The following is a 12,134-nucleotide window of genomic DNA, read 5'->3' on the forward strand; positions in this document are numbered from 1 at the left end:
GCTATTGAAGCAGTTTCAAGACTGAGCCATTGAAGCCGTTGCAAGACGTTGAAGCTGAAGGGAGATGTTGCAGCCATTGGAAGACGTTGCAGCCATTGAAGACGTTGCAGCCATTGAAGCCGTTGCAAGACGTTGCAGCCATTGAAGCCGTTGCAAGACGTTGCAGCCATTGAAGCCGTTGCAGCCATTGAAGCCGTTGCAAGACGTTGCAGCCATTGAAGCCGTTGCAAGACGTTGCAGCCATTGAAGCCGTTGCAGCCATTGAAGCCGTTGCAAGATGTTGCAGCCATTGAAGCCGTTGCAAGATGTTGCAGCCATTGAAGCCGTTGCAAGATGTTGCAGCCATTGAAGCCGTCGCAAGACGTTGCAGCCATTGAAGCCGTTGCAAGACGTTGCAGCCATTGAAGCCGTTGCAAGACGTTGCAGCCATTGAAGCCGTTGCAAGACGTTGCAGCCATTGAAGCCGTTGCAAGACGTTGCAGCCATTGAAGCCGTTGCAAGACGTTGCAGCCATTGAAGCCGTTGCAGCCATTGAAGCCGTTGCAATATGTTGCAGCCATTGAAGCCGTTGCAAGCCGTCGACGCCATTGAACCCGTTGCAAGCCATTGAAGCTATTGCAAGCCGTCGACGCCATTGAAGCGGTTGACGCCATTGACGCCATTGCAAGCCGTTGCAACCATTGCAGGCGTTGCAACCATTGCAACCATTGCAGCCATTGAAGCCATTGAAGCCATTAAAGCCGTTGCAAGCCATTGCAGCCATTGAGATCATTGCAGTAGTTTTGCTGTTGCAGCAGTTTAAGCAGTTGTGACTCGTTGCAGCAATTGAAGCCGTGACATTACATTAATTGAAGGTGTTGCAAGCCGTTGCAGCAATAAGCCGTTGCATCCATTGTTAGCCATTGTAGCAATTGAATCAATTGCTGAAGAAGCCATGGCAAGCCTTTGCAGCAATTAATTGGTACCCATTGCAGCAATTGAAGATGGAAGCCCTTTTTACAAAGCCGTTGGAAACACTTTGCTGCAAAGCCATTACAGCAATGGAAGCCGTTACAGCAATGGAAGCTGTTACAGCAATGGCAGCATTTGACGCCGTTACAAGCCGTTGCAGCAGGTAAAGCTGTTACAAGGTGTTGCAGCAATTTAAGCCATTGCAGCAATTGAATCCATTGCAAGACGTTGCAGCAATTGAAGCCGTAGCAAGCCGTTGACGCAATTGAAACCATTTCAGCGATTGATGCTGTTGCAAGCCGTTGCATCTGTCAAAGCCGTTGTAGGGATTGAAGTTTTCTTGAAAATAAAACAATGGTCATCCATAATACCACACCTATTTTCATTAACCTTTTGGGAAAAAAAAAAGAATTCCAGATTAATAAGTTAACGAAAATCATATTTTCAAATATACAGATGAATAAATTATTCAAAATTTAACACTTTTACTTTTTTTCAAATATAGCCATATCATGAACAAATATAATGGGGAAGAACAGTACATGGTACCTAAAGGAGGAATTGCAATTCTAAATAGTAGCAAGTAAAATCAACTGCGTCAAAATGGCTTTTATTGGTACTGAATTCCAAAACAATATTTACAGAAGACCTAAACTGCCTATAAAATTATATGGATTGATGGTATCCTAAGGGTAAGGTCACCACAGAAGCTGTAAATGGACAGGACAATATGCCAAAAATTAATTTTAATCTATAGAATAGGGTTCTGCAGGGTTCCACTTCATCCCACTTAACCCCAATTTGAAGAGAGAGGGGGAGAAGAGAAAGAGGTGATGAAAGTGCACTGCAGGACCTAGGATCACCATTAAGATATGCACTTTTCTTTCATTACTATAGTTTACAGAAAGCTATGTGGAAGGTAAGAAAAGTACAATGAAAAAGCTATGTTGCAGGTAGGAAAAGTACAATGAAAGAACAAGCTAAATCATCCCAGATCAATTTTATTATTACTAATTGGAAAAGCAAGATTCCACAAGATTCCATAAGCCCAAGGGCTCCAACAGAACTAACGTATAATGAATAAATAGACTAAGATCAGTCATAACGTTAGAATTAATCCGCCGTATTATCTATGAAAGACATGTCAGCCCGTTAAACATTAAAACACTTGCAACAAGTTTGAGCTTTAGAAGTTCTGCCGATTCAGCTGCCTGATTCGGAAGATTAGTCACAGCTGGAATAAAACTAACAGAATACTGTTTAGTATTGAGTCTTATGATGGAGGTGTCATAACTGTTAAATTAACTGCGTGCCTAGTACTAAATACAGGATAGGACAGTCTAGGAAGATCTGAATACAAAGGATGGTTAGAACTCTGAAAAAATTTTGACAGTATGCATAAAGAACCAACTATCAATGGTGCCAGAGATTAAATATCTTGATCAGAAATAAGAAATCTAATAGACCTTAAATTTTTGTCCAACAAATTAAGATGGGAATCTACAGGTAAAGACCAGATAAGGGGAACAATACACCCGAAACAAGGCAGAATGAAATAAAGTTCTTCAGAAGAAAATAACCAAAAATGTTAAGATATTCTCTATAGCCCTATGTTTTCTGCAATTGAAGAAGAAACTGTTCAAATTCATTTCTCAAAAGAAAATTTGCAATCCAAAAGCGCTCGCATTAAAATTTTAAAAGTTTTTCAGAGTTCAAGAAACATCAATGTAGACATCTGGACCACCTATGTTTATACTGTATAGTATAGAATGTAATGGGCCACGATCACTACACTACGGAATGCTATATATTATATTTCTATACTCACTGTGGTGCCCATCAACAACTTACTCTTTGCAATCTATTAAAAATTCAATAATGATGCTAAAAAAAAATTCACCCACCCACTCCCAACTACTGTATTCGAGTTAAAAAAAAAGGAGCCTCATGATTAAAAGCCTCATAATTAAACACAAAGGCAGCACTAAAATCAAGACTAATTATACTTATTTCATGGAGACAATAAATAGATTTCTGTAGCCACTGAACAATTATGGTGCAGTAGTTAACCCCTTGAGTGCAGAAAACCTGTTTGGTAATCTCAGTGTTGTCCGGTGTAGAGGACAGGGGAGAATGTGGCAAGAATAGGCCAGACTATGGTGTATGTTTTGGCAAAGTAACAATGAGCCATAACCATAGAGAGGGATCCAGTCAAAGGACCCAATAACTCTCCAGCGGTAGTATCTCAATGTGTGGCTGGTGCCCTGGCCAACCTACTACCCACAAATATAGGAGTTAAGGAAATGTGTGGTAAACAACAGGGCTAGATCTACCTCAAACACATTGACCTAATGAATTAAATCACCAATCTTCCAACATGTGCAAACATAACCCCTCCCTGTAAACTTGCAGAAAATAACAAACTAATACAGGAAATAAGAAATCAGGTGTCTTTATAAAAAAAAGGCAAGGAAAATTACGATTTAGGTCTACACCTCCATAAGCGTGTTTTAATTTCACAGGACCAAATAGCTACACTTAGTTACTTTGGCCTCAGGAAAACGAGAACAAGGAAGATCTTAGTTTCTCCTTACTCTGCTTATTGTCAAACAGATTTAGTGGTTGCCCACTACCTATGTTTCTGGGTTGTATTCGAAATTCTTTTATCGTTATGTTTTATTCCTTTTCAGTGGAAGAATAAACTCTGAACAATAGTTCTTGGCAGATTGTTTTTCCAAGTTAAATCTGATGTGTTCCCTTGGTACTTTAGTATAAGAGAAGGTATACACTTATCAATGATGTTGAAATACCATTCCAGTCTGCTCGAGATTTTATGTACTGTATATCTTACATGAGAGCGAGACATCAGGGACAGGCTGCTCAGTTTTAATTGCTAACAAAACCAAGGCATGATTAGACATCCCAACTAGAGAACCAACCTTATTTGTTATAATCCCAGGGGAGTATACTAGGGCCAAGCAATTACCAGACCTATGGGTAGCTTTACAATGTTATCCTTGTCTATTTCAGAAATTCAATTAGAAGTTATTTCATGATAATTCCCCCCTCCAAAAAAAAATCTGGAAAATATGAAAGATGAACACAGAAGATGAAAGGCAAGATACCTTAAATAGCCTACTATAAGAATGAACAACAAATTACGTACCTTTGGTTATTTAGACTTTACCATCCTTTGTATATACTAAACACTAAGGGTTGGGTACATCGATGGATCTGGGTCTATCAGAGAAGTCTGCGAACTATATTCCTTCCTGGAGTTTCATTCCCTGAATAATTACATGAAATATATAACTTTTTCCCTTTACAATAAGATAAATATAAGTACAACATATTCCAGTGGTTAGGGTTCTTATTATCATTACTACTAGCTAAACTACAACCGTAGTTTGAAAAGCAGGATGCTATAAGCCCAGGGGCTCCAACAGGGAAAATAGACCAGTGAGGAAAGGAAACAAGGAAAAATAAAATGTTTAAGAATAACATTAAGATAAATATCCTATATACACAATAAACACTTTAAATAAACAAGAGAGAAACAAGCAAGATAATTCTAACCCAACACAGTGGATGACCTTGGTACAGAGGCTATGGCACTACCCAAGACTAGAGAACAATGGTTTGACTTTGGAGTGTTCTCCTCCTAGAACAGCTGCTAACCATTGCTAAAGTCTCTTCTACCCTTAAAAGGATAGTGGTCACTGAATTACAGTGCAGTAAACCTTGGGTGAAGAAGAATTGTTTGATAATCTCAGTGTTGTCAGATGTATGAGGACAGAGGAGAATGAGTAAAGAATAGGTCAGACTCTTCGCTGTGTCTGTGTGTAGGTTAAGGGAAAATGAACCATAACCAGAGAGAAGGATCCAATGTAGAACTGTCTGGCCAGTCAAAAGACCCCCATAACTCTCTAGCAGTAGTATCTAACGTGTGGCTGGTGCCCTGGCCAACCTACTGTACTACCTTAATAGTGAAAAAGCACACAACTTTACTGTACTCTATTCTGGTATAGAAAAAAAAATTCATTGACATCATGCTTGCACAAACTAGTTTTAACTTGTTTTCTATGCCCCACGAGTTTGGTTTTCTATGCCCCACGAGTTTGGTTAAAGAGCATACCTAACATTTTGTATCAAAATATATACTTGTAACCTTTGATCCAATATACAATACCGAAAACTCTTTTTTTCTGTTCCATACTTCCGTTTGATAAAACTAACAGTTTTTTGGGGCTCAAGCCATGTCGTCCTGATGGAAGTTCCTATAGGGTAGCTTCCTAGGGTATATTACAACTACGACGATATTCCCAGAGAATTTACCTTAAGGTACCAGAATTCTAACTCCTGGAGCGAATATCCCTCATGAAAGGGATATCGCGACATATCAGAGGACGTATTCTTGACACGCCACATGGCAATCTGCACCCCAAACAGAGATTACGTATCGAGGGGTCAATTGGCAAGAAACGAAATCGGGAAAGAAAAAGGGGGAGCCGCTCCCAAGGCTCCCTATTCTCCAGTTTCGTAAGCGTGCCTGGCGCCAATCCTGGCGCCATCTGTATTCCTTTTTGCGTAGCTTAACAACTCTGTGTTTTTTCCTGTGTTTCTCGCAAATCTTGGATTTATTCAGCTTTTCATGGCTTCTCCAACTTCGTCGGCCTCTGATAAGTTGAGTACCATGTCTTTTATGTATAAATGTAGGCTCTTGGTAAATTTTTAAGTGATTAATAGGATTAATCTTTGTTACAAGAGCCGTAGCCTACCGGAGGCGTCATGGACGCTGTCGCTCGCTAGGTATGAGTTTTAGTTAGCCAGAGCGACATTCCCGGTTGTTTTGCTTTAATAAATTTTAGCTATTTAGCGTTACATAGGATTTCCTCTCGTGCTTTAGTATTATTTTGGCGAAGTATTCGCCAACTCTGGCCTACGCTAGGCCATGTAGCCTAGTCGTTTGGTCCTAGTACTTCATGCATGATTTTGGTTTTTCCGAGTGTATTAAAATTTTATTGAAGCTTTAGGCTGTTTTTTATACATTTAAGATTATGTTGAATATTTCCAAGATAGTATACGAGTGAGTTTCGGTGATTTAGGTAATCGATTCTCTTGGTGCCTAGGCTAAGTTGCTTATGGAGCCTTAGTATACTTTCTCATACTCCCCGGTTGCTGTCTTTTCTTCGGAGAAGGTATGCAATCCCTTTCCCTCTGTTTAAGCCTTGGGCTTATCCCTAAGTGGTTTATCTGAATTAACTTTCGATAAAACTATACTGGGGTGTTACTGTACCTTCCTGTTCCAGTAAGTCTGGTTTTAGAGAGGGACAGAACAACAGAGATTTTTAGTCTGAGTCTGTGTTTGTCTGGCTTGGGGTAGTCTCTCCCTCGCTGGCCTGACACAGACATAGGAGGCTTAGCCTCCTTAGGTCACTACCGAAGGTTTCTGTACGAGATGATTCCTTCTTTTGTGATCTAGCAGACTAGTCCTTGTTGCTGTTCTCGGGGGAGGATAAGATTCTTTCCCTGGGAGTAGCAACACCTTCCTTGCTTTGGTTCTTTGGGAGCTGGCAAGTATTGCTGGCCTCCCTCCTTGGATCTCCCTTAGGCTAAGATGAGTTTTCTTGGCTGCGGGTGATCCTTCACTAAAGCAAGGTTGGTAGGACCCTCTTTTGTCTCTTCCCCCTCTATCTCCGTAATGGCCTAGCCATTACAGTACTGTACGTCATTCTACATCTGGACCTAGGATAGGTTAGGATGTGGAATTGACTCAGTCCCTTGCCGGCCGGCAGTGTCTGCCGGCCGGCAAGGGACTGAGTCAATTCCACATCCTAACCTATCCTAGGTCCAGATGTAGAATGACGTACAGTACTGTAATGGCTAGGCCATTACGGAGATAGAGGGGGAAGAGACAAAAGAGGGTCCTACCAACCTTGCTTTAGTGAAGGATCACCCGCAGCCAGGGGGAAGAGACAAAAGAGGGTCCTACCAACCTTGCTTTAGTGAAGGATCACCCGCAGCCAAGAAAACTCATCTTAGCCTAAGGGAGATCCAAGGAGGGAGGCCAGCAATACTTGCCAGCTCCCAAAGAACCAAAGCAAGGAAGGTGTTGCTTCTGCTTTGAGTGCTGCCCGGACCTCCCTTGGTCCCTCATCCATGCCTGCCTGTAGAGCCAGACGGCATTGGTCAGGAAGCCTGAATTAGATTCTCCCCTTCCTTATATGCACTCTTTCGGATTGCCGGGCTTGGAGGTAGTGTACGCTCTTACCCCGGCATCCATTCTGTTTTCTCCTAGTGCTATACCCGACCCGGCTGCCAGCCTCATAGGCCGGCAGCCGGGCAGTCGTAGTCCTCTGGTTCTTTTGCTGCCGGCCGGCATCGGTTGTTTACCTTTGCCGGCCGGCTAATGTCAGCCCTTGTCTGCCGGTCGCTATGAGCAGTGGCCGGCAGCCGGGTACTACCTTGTGTAGTTGCCGGCCGGCAGTCATTGCCGGCCGACATTGGCTGTTGCCGGCCGGCAGTTACTGCCGGCCGGCACATGCATTTGAACCAGCGTTCTGCCGCCTTATAGCTGTTAAGTAGTATACTTTAAAGCTAGTTAAGGTGTGTGCCGGCCGGCACATAACCTTCTATACTGTACCAGTATTCTTCAGTATAGCATATACTGTAAGAAGAAAACTATAGTATAGTTTTGGTACAGCACTGTGTGTTCTAACACTTTTGTGTTGTCTTGCACAGCCCTTTGCTGTTGCCTTACAGATAAGAAAGTGAGTTCTTTCTTGTCTATTATCCAGGATTTTAAAATCATTGCTTAGGTGTGAGCTACACCTGTTTCCTCTGGAAACTTTTCATTGGTTATTCTAGAAGAGATTAACCATACGATTTTATTATCTGGAAGGCTGCAACAATTGGTTGTGAAGGAAACACGAATGTGTGTCTTTCCTTTCTGAGTTGTTATGCTAAACTGTGCATATCCAGTGATACGTAGTTCACTTGATACTCATGGAAATTTCTTCTCTTTACAGGAGGACCCTCCGAAGTGCGGAAGTGTTTTCTGCAACGTCCGCAGCAAGAACCTCTGCGGACATGAGTTTTGTAGGAGGCACGCAGTATGCGCTGTCTCCAAGGGTGATCTCCAGTGTTGGGACCCTCGGGTATGTACTGTGTGCACTAACCTGATTACCGAGGCTTTCGATTCCCCTAGGATGGCGGAATCAAGGGATATAGCAAGGAAGAAACTTCGTACCTGGGTAAGGGGCTTCCAGAAGAACACCTCTGGACCTTATCTTCCAAGTGAGAAGATGAGGGCGTATCTTTTCCCTAAGGCATCAGCTGATGCAGTGATTCCCCAGCCTCAAGAGGAGATCCCCCAAGTTCAGACCCAGGTGGATGCTGAAGTCGCGGTCGCTTTGCAAGACATCCAGTTGGATGACAGGATGTCTGATGTGGACGAACGTCTGGAGGAAGACCTCCTGGCAGGAGGCCAGGATGAAGCTCAAGCCCCAGACAGTGTAGAGGAAGAGGCCGACGAGGTGTCGGCTACTCCGGTTCAGATCCCGGAGCCTATTCCCTCAACATCGTCCGCTCTCCCAGTAGAGCTGGGAGAGGCCCTCTCCTCCATTGTTGGAATGATCCAACAAATGAAGAAGGAGAATCAGGAGAAGGCGGCTGCAATGGAACTGCGGATGCAGAGCCTTGCAGCATCACATGGGCCCCAAAAAAGGCTCAATGTGAAAGACCTTCCCTTGTGCTCAGATGTTAACCCATGGAGGTATGCTGAGCACATGCCGATGACGACCGGAAAGATCGTCATCTCGGATAAGTTGGGTTCAGTTCCCCTAGAGGAGGTGGAATTCTGGCCCAGCAAGGCGTCATATCCGGACTGTTATGTCCGGCTGAGGAAGGAACCAGCTTCAAAGGAAGAGACAGAGCTGAAGGAGGTCATAGTGATGGACCATGCTAAGGCTCAAGCTTTGCTTTCATCCTCGATGAAAGAGAGGGGCTTCTCGAACTCAAAGGTAGCTGCATTGAGTAAGAAGCTCCCTTCCTTTGTGTCCTCTCCTGCTAGAGCCTTCCCCTTTTTACAGAAAGGGTTTGCGGGTACTAAAAGCAGTAGAGGCCGGCAAGCCTTGCCCCTCCCTGGAGGAGTGTAAACCCTTGTCGCTGGCCCTGCCTATGGACCACAAAGACTGGAAGGACGTCCATCTTACGTTCTCAGTTGGGAAGTTGGAGGCTGATATTGCCGGACGTCAGTTCGGCGAGGACCTCCCTAAGCTGTCTGACTTTCTTTTGCGGAGAGAGCTCGAGACAAAAGAAAGACTGGCTGCCTCAATGTCTCTTCAGACTACTCTTGAGACGATGGCAAGTGACCCCAAGGTCCATGAAATGTTCATGGTAGTGGCCAAGACTCATCTGGCCACAGTGACGAAGGATCTTTATAGCTTCGTCAGGGCGTGGAGAGCTTGTAGGGAGTTCGTGTTCACCTCGGCTACGGTAAGGCACGAGCCAAGGAAACTAATCTCCTCCAACATTTGGGGCAAAGACCTTTTCCCTACCGAATTGGTCAAAGAAGTTGTTGATAAGGCCGCCTCGGAGAATAGAAACCTTCTCCAGAAGTGGGGCCTGGCTATCAAAAGAAAGTCTTCCCCGGATGAGGGTCCTCAACCAAAGAGGAAGACTATGAGGGACTAGGCTACCGTCTCGGCCAGCCAAGCCTCTTAGACAGAAACAGCAACTGCAATTGCCATTGCCTTCAGTGCCCCAGATGGTGGCACAAACCCCGACCACATTCCAGTGGGTACCCCAGGCTGTGTCGACACAGTCCACGGCATTCACCCCAACGTTCGAAGGGCAGTCTACTTCCTTTCGAGCAAAGCCTAGAGGAGCAGCCAGAGGCTCGTCTAGGCGCCCCTCAAGGGGAAGGGGATTCAGGGGTGGTCGCGGTCAGGGAGGCAAGACCCCAGGACGGCAGTCCAAGTGAGATGATCCCTGGGCCCACAGCCTACTCAAGAACGGACTGGGCTGGAGCTGGTACAGCACTCCACCCCCGTGCCCTCGGTTTTTCCAACACTCCACCCCCGTTCTGGAGGAGTACGTTCAAGAACTGTTGGAGAAAAAAGTGATTCGAAGGGTGAAGTCCATCAAATTCCAAGAGAGGCTGTTTTGTGTTCCCAAGAAAGACTCGGAAAAGCTCAGAGTCATTCTGGACTTGTCGCCACTCAACAAGTTCATAGTGAATTGCAAATTCAAGATGCTAACACTGCAACACATAAGGACCTTACTGCCCAAGAGGGCATATTCCGTCTCTATAGACTTGTCAGACGCCTATTGGCACGTTCCAATCAACCGTCGACTCTCCCCCTACCTAGGGTTCAGGCTACAACGAAGACTATACGCCTTCAGAGCCATGCCATTCGGGCTAAATATAGCCCCAAGGGTTTTCACGAAGCTTGTGAGCGTAGCTCTCAAACAATTACGCCTAAAGGGAATTCAGGTAGTAGCCTACCTGGATGACTGGCTGGTGTGGGCAGCATCCGAGACAGAATGCTTGCAAGCTTCCAGTCAAGTGATCCAGTTCCTAGAGTATCTAGGCTTCAAGATCAACAGAAAAAAGTCTCGACTTTCTCCATCTCAAAAGTTCCAGTGGCTGGGAATCCACTGGGACCTAATGTCACACCGTTTCTCCATCCCGGCGAAAAAAAAGGAAGGAGATAGCGGGTTCTGTCAAGAGACTTCTAGATTCCGAAAGGATATCAAGACGCGAACAGGAGAGGGTACTGGGCTCTCTCCAGTTTGCTTCAGTGACAGACCCAGTGCTAAGAGCACAGCTAAAGGATGCAACCGTAGTTTGGAGAAGTTATGCATCAAACGCGCGAAGAGATCTGAGAAGACCAGTTCCGCTTCGGCTACGTACTCTTCTCAGGCCTTGGTCCCAAGCCAGACATCTAAAGAAGTCGGTTCTTCTTCAGCCACCTCCCCCGTCGGTGACGATTCACTCAGACGCCTCGAAGGAGGGATGGGGAGGTCACTCTCATCGGAAAAAAGTCCAGGGGACTTGGTCCAGGCTATTCAAGACCTTTCACATAAACTTTCTAGAAGCTATGGCAGTGCTCCTTACCTTAAAGAAAGTCTCCCCGCGTCACTCGATCCACATAAGGTTGGTGATGGACAGCGAGGTAGTTGTGAGATGCTTGAATCGACAAGGATCGAGGTCACCACCTCTCAACCAGGTGATGTTGGCCATCTTCCGATTGGCGGAAAAGAAGAAGTGGTACCTGTCGGCAGTTCACCTTCAAGGAGTCCGCAATGTGACAGCGGACGCTCTATCCAGGTTCACACCGATAGAGTAGGAATGGTCCTTAGACGCAGGATCATTCTCCTTCATTCTGAATCAAGTCCCAGAACTGCAGATAGACTTCTTTGCGATGAAAGACAACAAGAAGTTGCCCCTGTACGTGTCCCCGTACGAGGACCCCTTAGCGGAAGCAGTGGACGCGATGTCCCTCGACTGGAACAGATTGTCCAGGATTTATCTGTTCCCTCCTCACAACCTTCTGTTGAGGGTCCTCAACAAACTGAGATCCTTCAAGGGGGGGTAGCGGCAATAGTGGCCCACAAGTGGCCGAACAGCGTGTGGTTCCCCCTGGCATTGGAACTACGGCTGAAGTTTGTACCGCTACCAGATCCAGTTCTGACCCAGCGAGTCTAGAAGTCGACTGTCTGCGCTTCATTACAGAAAACCCGGACCCTGCAGCTCATGATTTTCTCTCCCTAGCGGTGAGAAAGCGTTTCGGGATTTCGAAAGCCAGCATAGACTTCCTAGAGGATATAAGTGCAAATCTACTAGAAGGCAATATGAGTCATCTTGGAGAAAATGGGTGGCCTTTGTCAAGGCGAAGAATCCGCAGGAGATCTCGACAGACTTCTGCTTATCTTTCTTCATCCACCTCCATGGTCAAGGGTTGGCAGCTAACACGATTTCGGCGTGTAAGTCTGCGTTGACAAGACACATTCTATATGCCTTCCAGGTCGACCTAGGTAACGAGATCTTTAATAAAGTTCCGAAAGCCTGCGCTAGGCTCAGACCTTCAGCACCTCCAAAGCCCATTTCATGGTCTTTAGACAAAGTTCTTCATTTCGCTTCTCAGTTGAGCAATGAGGAGTGTGCGTTAAAGGATTTA

General features: G+C 45.1%; 1 long non-coding RNA gene across 1 annotated transcript in view; it reads right to left on the reverse strand.

Annotated features, from left to right (window-relative positions):
• Positions 1-434: 434 nt before the first annotated feature.
• The window catches only part of LOC137646842 (uncharacterized), a 39,067-nt gene continuing 27,367 nt past the window's right edge, over positions 435-12,134 (reverse strand). The window contains exons 4-5 of the long non-coding RNA XR_011045476.1: positions 4,118-4,238; positions 435-1,341 (exon numbers count right to left, since the gene is read on the reverse strand). This is a non-coding gene — a long non-coding RNA (uncharacterized lncRNA). The remainder of the gene's footprint in view (positions 1,342-4,117; positions 4,239-12,134) is intronic.

This window comes from Palaemon carinicauda, chromosome 9 (genome assembly GCF_036898095.1).
Source record: "Palaemon carinicauda isolate YSFRI2023 chromosome 9, ASM3689809v2, whole genome shotgun sequence".
NCBI lineage: Eukaryota > Metazoa > Arthropoda > Malacostraca > Decapoda > Palaemonidae > Palaemon > Palaemon carinicauda.